Source organism: Carlito syrichta, unplaced genomic scaffold (assembly GCF_000164805.1).
Source record: "Carlito syrichta isolate Samal-C Ts95f unplaced genomic scaffold, Tarsius_syrichta-2.0.1 Scaffold307199, whole genome shotgun sequence".
Lineage (NCBI taxonomy): Eukaryota > Metazoa > Chordata > Mammalia > Primates > Tarsiidae > Carlito > Carlito syrichta.
The window spans coordinates 209,390-221,938 of NW_007251295.1; the positions used below are offsets into that span (position 1 = coordinate 209,390).

General features: G+C 42.3%; 1 protein-coding gene across 1 annotated transcript in view; it reads left to right on the forward strand.

The window, feature by feature from the left end:
• Positions 1–12,549, forward strand: part of PLCH1 (phospholipase C eta 1) — a 260,899-nt gene that overhangs the window by 48,898 nt on the left and 199,452 nt on the right. The window lies entirely within an intron of this gene.

Below are 12,549 nucleotides of genomic sequence, written 5' to 3' on the forward strand. Positions count from 1 at the left end.
AGTCTCACTCTGTCGCCCAGACTGGAGTGCAGTGGCCGCTCCCGGCCAGCGCAGCCTCGACCTGCCGGGCTCCGGCGATCCTTCCGCCTCAGCCTTCCAGGTAGCCGGAATTACAGTCATGCGCTATCACGCCCAGCTGATTTTTTGATTTATTGTAGAGATGAGGTCTCGCTGCCCAGGTCGGTCTCGAACCCGCGGGCTCAGGCAATCCACTCACCTCAGCCTCCCAAAGGCGCGGGATTACAGGCTGAGCCACCAAGCCCGGCTCCAGAGATTTCTTAATGTGGAGGCTTCCCCTGCTTGTCTCTGTGGGTGAGGGAGCTTCCTCCAGTTTCACTTCTCTGAATGCCATCTCCACTGCTCTGGGCATTTGCGGTATTACACACACAACCTTGGCTCAGGTGAGGTGAGTTTGATAGATGGAATCCCAACCCCCCACCCCCCACCCCCCACTGCTCCCCCAGCCCTGTACAGTTCTTCTTGGGCGACAGTTCTCCTTGGACTCCTCTAGAACCGCTTAGGACGGGTCCTGTTCGTTAACATTTAAGATGAGAGTGACTTCATTTTCTTTCTTTCTTTTTTTGTGAGTTGTTGGAGTCTCACTCTGTTGCCCAGGCCAGAGTGCAGTGGCACGTTTCCGGCCACCACAGCCTCAACCTGCTGGGCTCTGGCGATCCTTCTGCCTCAGCCTTCCAAGTAGCCGGAACTATAGACACATGCCACCATGCCTAGCTAGTTTTTGTGATTTATTGTAGAGACAAGGTCTCGCCAAGTTGCCCAGGCTGGTCTCGAACCCCTGAGCTCAGGGAGTCCACCTCCCTCAGCTACCCAAGGTACTGGGATTACAGGTGTGAGCCACCATGCCTGGCCTGACTCCATTTTCTTAAAGGTATAGGTGTTCTTTGTCCTCTTTGCTCTTCGTAAGGTTATGTATCTGGATTGATCAGAACCAAGCAATTATCTAGATGGATAAAAACCTGTGTTGACCGCATACACACGAGCATAGGCAGGGGGAGCAACAGACAATGGGCACGCCTAAAGAGGGGGAGGGGGAAGGCGGGAGGGTTGAAAAGCTACCCATTGGGCACCATTTCCACCATCTGGAGACAGGCTCAATAGAAGTCCAGACCTCACCATCATGCAATATACCCATGGAACGAACTTGCACGTCCAAGTCCATGTTGAGGCCTGTCAGCCTCTTTCTAATTCATCGAAGGGATTTTGCTGAGTAACTGAACCCACGGTGATCTCTTGGTCATGTTGTCCATGTCGAGGTGACTCACATTCTGTAACGTTGGAGGGAATGAGCAAGTGTCGTGTAGAGTGCTTAGCAGGGTGGCCAATTCGAGATCTGGATCTGTGGGAAGCCAGGTGGGTGAGAAGTAACCATGTTCATTCTTCAAGGATGTAGCTTTCCTGATCTCAAACAAGCCTATTGCTGGCAAGTGAGATCCTTGGCTGGTCTTTTCCATTAGACTCTCAAATTCTTTCTCTTTAGCCTTCGGCCATTGGGAGGCCAGCCAAGCAGAAAGACCCTTGAGTGTTTTATTCCTTTATGCTTGGGAATACCAATTTTCTAATTACTCAATTAGTAAGAAGAAATAATGTGTCTAAAAAGCAGTCAACTTTTCCTTCAGATTTGCAGCCTTCTCACGTTTTAAGTGGTTCCTTATGAGAATTATTTCCCCTTAGACTTGTGTTACAAATTTAAGCCTTTGTTCTTTAAGTTGCATTTGCATAATGATAATTAATTTTCCTCTGCTCTCTCATTTTCCCAATTGTCTTTTCCACTCTGTTTCTAATGTATGCACAGAGATTGATGGGAGGATGAAATGTCTTTCCACGAGTAGATTCGGGGTTCTTCCAGGGCAAAATAATTATTTAATTTACTGATACAAAAGATCTAGACTTTTTTTTCCTGTGGCCCAGAGTAATAATTAGTGATTGTGTTTATAAGCACGAAAACCTCCATCTCCTATTTTTCATAGCAAAGTTGAAAAACTGCAGTTTTTCCCTTTATACTATGTAGATGAAGTCATCTCAACACTCAACAGACTTGTGATAGGTTTTTATATATAACATATATATTATATGTGTGTATGAGTATATATATATATATATATTTTTTTTTTTTTTTTTTTTTTGTCGGGGTCTTGTTCTGTTGCCCAGTCTGGAGTTCTGTGATTCACCTCAGGCTCAACCTCCTGGAGATCCTCTCACTTCAATCTCCAGAGTAGCTGGGACTATAGACGCATCCCACCATACCTGGCTTATTTTTTAATTTTTTTGTAGAGATGAGATCTTGCTATGTTGCCTAGGCTGGTCTTGGCCTCTTGAGTTCATGCGATCCTCTCTCCTCAGCCTCTCAAAGTGCTGGGATTACAGGCGTGAGCCACTGGGTCCGGCCTATTTTATGTTTTTTTGGGACTCATCTCTTTCAGCAAATATGTGTGGGATTATTTCAAAAGCAAATCATTGGTTTCAAGGGAATATTCAGGTTACATTTAGAGCCCATCGCCTAGTGTGAAGTGGCTTCACTGACCCCTGCAGCTTCAATTCCCTGTATACATATGCTGAAATGCCAGCCGTGTTCCTGGCGTTGACCTTCCCTCTGTGTTGCCTGCTCAGATGTCCACCTGCCTTCCTGATGGCTCCACTGATGTCCTCCAGGTCCCGAGACTCAACATGTCTGAATCAGAACTCCCTCCTCTCTGGTACCCATCTGCTGTACCAGCCTTGTCTCACCCTTTCCATTCTCTTTGCACCCCAGCAATGTTGACCTTTGTATTTCTTGCCCACAAAGCTGACCGCTTCTTCACTCAACCAACTTTCAACTCACCCTTCCGATCCCAGAGTAAAGGTCCCCTCTGCAGGGAAGCCTTTTCTGACTTCTCAGACGAGGCCAGGCCCTCTTTTGTCCTCCCTACCACTCTGCATTGCTGCCTCGTTGTGTTATTGCGACTGTAATAAATAAGACAATTCACTGTGTAATAGCTGACTTTATTTCTGTCCTCCCACCCCAAGTTCCAGGTGACAGTTTTGACTTCTGTCTCAGCACATTGCACAGTGCATTGTATATAGTAGATGTTCAATGAAATACTGCCGAATGAATTTCTGTATTTTATTTGAAAAGGAAGATGAGAACCATTTGCTGTTGCATGGTTTTTGCACTCGCAGATGAGTTCTGCTTTTAATCCTTGTGTTGTGGAATGTGTCAGTTCTCTGGCTGCAGACCCTCTTCTCGCCTTCACGCAGGGTTTATGCCATGGAGAACCCAGAAGAAAATACTCAAAAACGATCCTTGCTGAGATTGAGAAGGAAAAGAAGCCACTGACAATCCAAATGTGCCTCAGAAAAAAGATTATTACGAATGTATAATGCCGTGACGTTTCCTCGAAGAACTACAAATTATACTACCATATGATCCAGCAATCCCACTTCTGGGAATATACCCAGAAAAACAAATTGCTCTAGCCAAAAAGATACCTGCAGTACTATTTACAATAGCAAAAACACAGAACCAACCCAGATGCCCATTGAAAGTGGGCTGGATAAAGAAACTTGTGGAACATATACACAATAGAATATTACACAACCATAAAAAAGAACAAAATCATGTCCTTTGAAGTAACACAGACACAACCGGAGACTGTCATTCTAAGTGAATATCACAGAAACAAAAAACTGGTGCTCTCCCTCATAAACAGGCCCTAAACATTGGCACGTGAGCACAAAGGTGGGAACAACTGATGCTGGGCACTCCTGGCGGGGGGAGGTGGGGGAGAGGAAGGGGCACAAACCACCCATTGGGTACCATGTTCATTACTGGGGGAGAGAGGGTTCACTAGAAGCCCAAATTTCACCTGTACGTCATTTTATTATGTAGCAAATCCTCACATGTACTCCACGACTCTAAAACATAAATAAAAATGAAGACAAAATCAATCCCCAAACAATCGTGTAATACCTCAAGATGAACAAGGACAAACCCATTTCTTAGACTTTTGAATTCATTCAGTAACACTTTCCAGATCCTCCATGTTGGTTATACACATGTATATATTTTATTCAACTCTGAAATGGAAGGTTTCTCTCTTTAAAATAGCACTATTAATAAAAGCTGTTTAATTGCATTTGTTTGCATACTATTAAAATTCTCTGCTGCTTGTGTCTGAAAATCTCCAGTCCGGAAGTGAGTGTCGTCTGTGGGGTGATTCTTACCGCAGCAGGCACAGAATAGACTTGCACTGAACAAAAGCACCAGCCCTCTCAGTAGGAGAGGAGGAAACTGGGCCCCGGAGACATGAGGAGAATAATCAAGCAGGATAGGATTTCTCTAAAAGTTAAGAAGATGCACTTTTATTTCGGCTTTACAGACAAGAGGTTCTTTCATCTAAGAATCTCAAGCAATATGACAGTGCATTCAGAACGTATAGATAGAAAAATCGCTGTGAGATGCGAACACCTTTCTGGGTAGGACAAATGTAGAATCTGTAAAAACTATTTTTTTGTCTACTGGTCAGAATATGTGACTGACATGCAAGTGTTTTTAGAATTTCTTCTATTTCAATTTAGAGGATGGTGGCTTGTGCCCAATTAAAAGGAAGAACAGAGAACGCATTTATTATTTAGTGTCCTACTTTTACTCTCTGCCAACTTGAAATTGAATATGAATGCATATCTACAAATGGCTATTCTTTGAAATTGTGCCAATGTCAGGATTTCATGGTATTGTGTTTTTAAGCTAAGCAGAAGCTTATCATTTCCAGATGTGGAGGATAGTAATTAATTAATGCTTTAAGCCAGTGGTTCCCAGGCTTGGCTGCCACTGGACTCATCTGGGGAATTAAAAAACAACAGTACTGTTGCCTGGGTCCCAGGCTGGTGGTTCTTATTTTATTGGACTGGGTGTGGACAGGAGATGAGGGAATTATTAGAACTCCTCAGGGGATTCCAGTGGGCAACCAGTTAGATTTTGATGGGTTGAAAACCCCAGACTTAAGGTGACAAAGACATGTTTTCTCAACAGAAGTATCAACTTTATGACTTGGATAATGGTTATTTTCTGTGATGATAGTTTATGTTATACTGGTTTTTTTTTTTTTTTTTTGAGTAAGAGTCTCTGTCACCCAGGCTGGAGTGCAGTGGCGCACCCATGGCCACCGCAGCCTTGACCTACTGGGCTCAGGTAATCCTTCTGCCTCAGCCTTCCAAATAGCTGGAACTACAGGTGCATGTCACCACACCTGGCTAACTTTTTGATTTATTGTAGAGACGTGGTCTCACCAAGTTGCCCAGGCTAGTCTCGAACCCCTAGGCTCAGGCAATCCTCTTGCCTTGGCCTCCCAAAGTGCTTGGATTACAGGTGTGAGCCACCACACCCGGCTATACTGAATCTTGAAAGGTATGGCGGGGGGAGGAGGGCACCAAATAAGTAGGACATGGATATGAATAAAATATTTGAATATAGATGAAGCAGGAAAATATGGAAGAGTTGTCTATGCTTGGAATTTTGTAGATGCTGTTTTTCTTAAAGATTTTTCTTTCATTTTGTTTTTTCTAATGATAGAAGTACAGGCTCACTGTAGAAAAGTTGGAAAGCATAGAAAAAACTAAAGAAGGGGAAAATGGTCTATAATTTCAATAATATCTTACAAATCTGCACTTTCTTAAAATGATTTAAAAGTCAAAGACTAAGTAGTGATTCTCAACTCTCGCTCTACATTTGAATCTGCTAGGGTGCTTTTAAAAAAATACTGATGGCCAGGCTCAGTGGCTCAGCCTGTAATCCCAGCACTTTGGAAGGCTTTGGATTGCCTAAGCCCGTGGGTTCGAGACCAGCACAGGCAACTTGGCAAGACCTCATCTTTGCAATAAATCAAAAAAATTAGGTGGGAGCAATAGTATGCCTGTAGTTCCGGCTACCTGAAAGGCTGAGGTGGAAGGATCACCAGAGCCCAGCAAATCGATGCTGGGGTGGCCCTGAGCATGCCACTGTACTCCAATCTGGATGATGAAATGAGACTCCAACTTAAAAAAAAAACAACTGGTGACTGGATGTGGTGGCTCACGCCTGCAATCCCTGCACTTTGGGAAGCCAAGGCGAGAGGGTTGCCTAAGTTCAGGAGTTTGAGACCATCCTGGGCAATTTGGCAAGACTTTGTCTCTATAGTAAATCAGAAAATTAGCCAGGTATGGTGGTGTGCTCCTGTGGTTCTAACTACTTGAAAGTTTTAGGCAGTAGGATAGCCTGAGCCCAGCAGGTTGGGGCTGCAGTGGCTGTGAGCATGCCACTGCACTCCAACCTGGGCCACAGAGTGAGACTCCGACTCAGAAAAACCCAAAAAACACAAAACTGATGGTTGGACTCTACCCAAGCCCAATTAAGTAATCTCTGGGGCATGGGACCCAGAAGTGTCTCCATTCATGCATTCATTCTTTATCTATATATTTATCTATGCTTAGGTGATTTTGATACACTAAGAGGGTTGAGAATCACTGGATTAAAGTTGTTGATTGACTGAAATATTGATGTGATCAGTAAACTAAATCAGCTATTCATTTGCTAATGTAATTCAGCATATCATTGTTCATTAGTCTGGGCACAAATGGTTCATGAAATTCTTGACGTTTTTACAAAAAGACTATTTGCAGAGAGGTGGATGTTGGCAAGTGATGTGCTCATGTTTATACGGTTATTTTTCATTTTCCTAACAGCTTTATTCCATGTTCTTTTTAATGAGCTTTCTTAGTGTCCTTAAACTGTGGTCTGTCTTAACTCTATGTCAGTGTATCTGTTACATGATTCAAAACTTACCTTTGAGCATTAGTTGGCCCTCACAGTGTTATCCTTGGTCTCCTGACAATAAGCAGAAATACTTTGAGAAATTTCTTAACAACAGCCAACAAAGAACATAATAGTAACGGTTTGTTTTGACCTATCTGTAATGAGAGAACTATATAGTGCACCCCAGGATTATTTAAGAAATTGATACAGAAATCAAAACGAGATACAGGAATTGGGAGAACAATGCCGTCATTTGGAGTATATCAGATGCAATCTGGTTATTAACTAGAACTGTGATTATTTATCTACTCTGGAAAACTAAAGGGTATCCAGAGACTTAGTGAAGCACATACATTTTACTGTGGAAGGCAAGCTTGGTCAGCCTTTGTAGATATCTGGTCTACCTCCATCATGCTACATGTGAGAAAGCTGATGCTCAGTTCTCCATATCACTCTTAGAGTTGTGAAGAAGAAATCTTGGCTTCTCAGATTACTCTTGTTTTGTATGATACCTCCTTTTTTTGCACATAGGATCTTACGAGGGACACAAAGAGGAATTCCGGGCTGATTAAGGCAACTGAGTTTAGACCTCTACTGGAGGAGTTGGAGGACTCTGTATTAGAATATCCTTGAGGAACCATTAGGAAATGTTAGGATTGTATTGGAATAGCATCATCTCTTTTGAGTCTTTCATCAAGACTATTTTACAGGTGAAACTCACAGAAGTAAAAAATTTGCCACACATCACATTATTAGGTTTGTCAGCTCTAAAATCCAGGTTTTTTTCACTATTGTGACACAACGATACTTCTTTTTTTTTTTGAGTTGGCGTCTCACTCAGTCACCCAGACTGGAGTGCAGTGGCCGCTTCCAGCCACCGCAGCCTCGACCTGCTGGGCTCAGGCGATCTTTCCGCCTCAGCCTTCCAAGTAGCCGGAATTACAGGTGCGCGCTACCACGCCTGGCTGATTTTTTGATTTATTGTAGAGATGAGGTCTCGCTGCCCAGGCGGGTCTCGAACCTGTGGGCTCTGGCAATCCACTCACCTCAGCCTCCCAAAGGTGCGGGATTACAGGCTGAGCCACCGAGCCCAGCCAATGCTTCTTTTAAAGTCATCGAGGGGGTGGTTTTATGTTTTAAAAGAGTTTCAAGACCCTTTAGAGGCTCCTAGAGGACTCCCAGAGACATTGAGGTGAGTTGCCCTTAAGCTGAGGGATGAAGACTGGAACTGGGAGCTGGTGTCTCCTGGAGTGGTCCCTGGGAGCTTGTTAGAAGTGCAGACTCTCAGCCCCACCGGGCACCTCCTGAATGGGAATTTGCATTTCAGCTGGATTTTCAGGATCTTGCTCTAAGAGACCCAGCGGGTTTGGGTTTAACTCCTCATGAGTGAGGAACTAGCCCCAGTTCTCCAGGAGACAGTGGAAGATGGATGAAGGTGAGGGGGAAGAGAAGAATTGTTTTCCAGTAAACAAGCTTTGAGAGGTTGGAAACTTCTGTGCGAGTAGCCCAGCTAATGACAAAGATGCTGGATGGTATTCTGAAATACAGAGTCCCAAGGAGAAAACGTGAGGGCTACGGATGTCCAGGCAGTTTTCTTTGTAGATGGTCTTAAGAACTTAAACCTCTGTGTCTAAAACATATGAAGAAATAGTGAAGGATATAAGCATTACCCCAGCCTGCAATGGTGCATGGTGCGTCAGAAGCTGGCAAGGACTTGAGAAACCATCTGATTAAGGGATTCTGAACAGAACCCACTGCTGGGCTTTAGGATATTGGTAAAATTTCTGCAAACATTATGCTAGACACTCTTAAGTTTACTACTACTATTTTGTGCCCCTTTTGAACAATATATCATCTGATGAAAACCACTCCTTTATTTATTTTAGACTCTGGGACATTGCAGCTTTGTTACATCGGTATATTGCCTGATGGTGAGGTTTAGACTTCTATTGAGCCCATCATCCAGGTGGTGGGCATGGTACCCAAATGGGTGGTTTTTCAAACCTAATCCGTCTCTCTCCCTACCCCCTTTAGAAGTCCCCAGTGTCTGTTGTTCCCATCATTGTACCTGTGTGTATTCAGTGTTTAGCTCCCACTTATTAGGGAGAACATGTGGTATTCAATTTTCTGTTTTTGTGATAATTCACTTAGGATGGTGGTCTCTAGCTGCGTCTATGTCACTGCAAAGGACACGATTTTGTTCTTTTTTTTCTGGTTGCATAGTATTTCATGGTATATATGTACCATGGACCACATTTTCTTTATCCAGTCCATCGTTGATGGGCACCTAGGTTAGTTCCATGTTTTTGCTGTTGTAGTTAGTGCTGTGATAAACATGTGAGTTCATTTGTCCCTTTGGTAGAGTGATTCTTGCTCCTTTGGGTATACACCCAGTAGTGGGATTGCAAGGTTGAAGGATAAATCTATTTTTTGTTCTTTGAGAAATCTCCAGATTGCTTTCCACTCTCCTTTTATAGATAAGAAGGTAAGTGACTGGTGCATATTCATAGCAACCAGCTAGCAGCAGGGTTAATTCTAAAAGCCAACGTTCTGTCATTCCCAAAGCAACTGGCTTTATGATCTGAGCTAAGTATAATGAAATGCTAAGTGGATTTTCTGTGGGATAAATTTTGCAAATCTCTGCATTTTCTAATGATCAGTAATGGTTAGGTCTTATAGCATTGGAATATTGTGACGTAAAAGGAATTTTACATGAAAGCATTTTTAAAGCCTCTGTGTGTTGACCAGGTGACTGCTAGAAGGCTGAGGTCCTGGGCATTGGCCTTGCTTTCCCCACCACAGAGGGCATCAGGCTTCTGTGAGACCTCTATGCCTGGTCACTTCCAACTAACTTCTTTTTGTGTCTTCATAGCTAATAAATGATTATTAATTCTTTGTGGGGAACCAGGTGCTGAACTGTACAAATGAAGTAACGTAATCCATGTAGCATTTAGATCCAGTAATGGTTTCACTGTCTGGTATTTGACTAAAGTGTTGACTCCATGAATCCAAGGAATGTTTATAACATTTTTCATCTTTCAGGATAAAGGTTTTAAAGTTGTTGCTCTACAAAATCATGGATGAATGACCTTTAGTTGTGGAAACTAACTCTTATTTTTTTTGAATTGGAGTCTCACTCTGATGCCCAGGCTGGAGTGCAGTGGAACACTCACAGTTACTGCAACCTTGACCTCCTGGACTCAGGGAATCCTTCCACCTCAGCCTTCCAAGCAGCTGGAACTGCAGGCATGTGCCACCATACCTGGCTAATTATTTGATTTATTGTAGAGATGAGCTCTTGCCAAGTTGTCCAAGTTGGTCTCAAACCCCTGGGTCCAGGTAATCTTCTCGCCTTGGCCTCCCAAAGTGCTGGGATTATAGGCTTGAGCCATTATGCCCAGCCGAGTTGTGGAAATTAACTCTTTAAAGCAGTCCTCCATGTGTCTGCCAGAAAATAATAGTGGCCACATCCTTGGATATTGTATCATTCAGTGACAGAAGGATGGTTGTTTTCCAAGGACAAATACTTAGTCTTAATATCTCAGCCTGCAGCCTGTGTTTGAGACCATTTTTCATAGGTATATGCTCTTGCTTGAGCCCCTAAGAACCCATATCGAAAACAATATTCTCATAGGTCTCATTTTGATCTCTCATTATATTTTTGATCCCTTATCCCTTACCATTTCTCCTAAATTATATAAATCAGTATAGACATTTAATATCTAGCAACTGTAGCTTCCGTGTTGCCGATACTAGTAAAATAAAATTTTCTCTTAGCTAGAGAACAAATTCTGCATAAATCATAGTACTAAATTATTTCTAAATTAGATTAATTTATATAAAGCGATAAAATGTTATTGGTTTCCTATTTTATCATCTTTAGTATTCATGAAGAAGCAATTCTTTCCTCTTTTCTCCAAGGTCTTTAACAAAATTAGCCTTTGTAACCATTTTTGTGCTAGTTGACTATGAATGAAGAGGACTGTTGAAGCAGAAAATTAAAATGCTTTTGATGTTTTAATTTTAATACTAATCATTAATCTACACTTCAAGGTTATTTCTCTCATTGATAAATGTATGGCTTTAAAAAGTATTTCTGTCTTTCATAGTGTCTTTTTCAGCTATAGAGCTTTGTTAGATTTTTGAAATTCTCGCTATTTGAATAACTTAGCAAGGAACAAGAATTTTGGCAGCTAAAATCAATTTGATTATTGGCAGAAGTCTAAATACGCTATCAAGCATTTCATTGCCTTATGTGTACAGATTTTTTTAAAAGTTAAGAAACATAAGGCCTCTCAAATATACTTTCACCTTTAAGAGAGTATCCATTTGCTATGAGTATTTTAGAGTGGTTATACTTTAAGATTCATGTTTATTTTTTGAATAACAAGCCCCAGAGTATTTGTATAGAAATTTCAGGACTGGAAAAGAACCTTAATATCCTGCAGAAAATATTTAATGCAGCCAGTTTCTGAGCTCCCTTCTGGAATGAAGGCTTTAGAGAACAGAGAATGTGACTTCAGGGTCCCCCATGGGAGATGCCCAGTAAGCTTTTGGTCAGTGAAGCTGTAACCTCTCATTTTTTGTCAGTGAGGACCCTGAGGCTGGGAAGGTGGGTCTAACCTCATTGTTAGTAGCTGATGAGAACTGAGTCTCTAGGCAATGTGGATGCAGTGTGTGGTAACTACCATGCCACACATGGGCCCATACACAGACCTTCAATGATCTCATCTAAACAGGGCAGCTCGTTGATTCCCAAGTGCTAGCAAAACTCTAAGGCCTTTGTCCCAGCCCTTGATCCTTATTCCCTATGCTCGTTTGAGCAAGGATATTGCTCCTTTTTCTCCTTCATGCTTTAAATACTTATTGACCTAGATTCTGTGCTGGGGATTTAGCAGTTGACAAATTAGAAATGGCCCCTATCTGTACAGAGCTTACAATCTTGTCCCCTCTGGGCTGCTACCTTCTTTCTTCTCTCTTCCTCCCCCTAAGTTCACATAGGATCTTTATGTTTTGTTAACCTTCACCCTGTTTGCTGTATCATTGTGTACTTACACACTCTTTCTAAACACACACGTGTGTGTGTATATGTGTGTGTTTATTTTTTCTGAATAATTTGAGAATAAGTTGCATACTTCATGGCCCTTTGCTTCTAAATACTTCAGTGTGCATTTCCTAAAACAGGGACATTCCCTTGTATAACCATAATACATTTAACATTGATTAGGTCCTTTAATTTTTTTTTTTTTAATTGGGATTTCACTCTGGTGCCCAGGTTGGAGTGCAGTAGCATGATCATGGTTCACCGCAGTCTTGACCTCCTGGGCACAGGCTATCCTTCTGCCTCAGTTTCCTGAGTAGCTGGGACTATAAGTGTGTGCCACCACACCCAGCTATTTTTTTTTTTGTATAGACTAAGTCTTGCTATATTGCCCAAGCTGGTCTCTAACTCTTGGGCTCAAGCAGTCCTTTTGCTGACCTTGTAAAGTGCTAGGATTACAGGCGTGAGCCACCATACCTGGCAATTCTTTTGTGCCCTTGATTTTTGGAAGATTTTTTTTTTTTTAAATTTTAAAGATGGGTACAGTTAGATGTTGTTTTTCAACTGGTCTCTACAGGGAAATGGCCCTAAGAAAAGGAAAATAACAGACATGGAGAAAATGTTAAGGCTTCATAAATCCTACCAAGTTCTTAGGGTTAGAGCCAGTTTCGTGTGTGTGTGTGTGTGTGTGTGTGTGTGTGTGTGTGTGTGTGTGTGTATC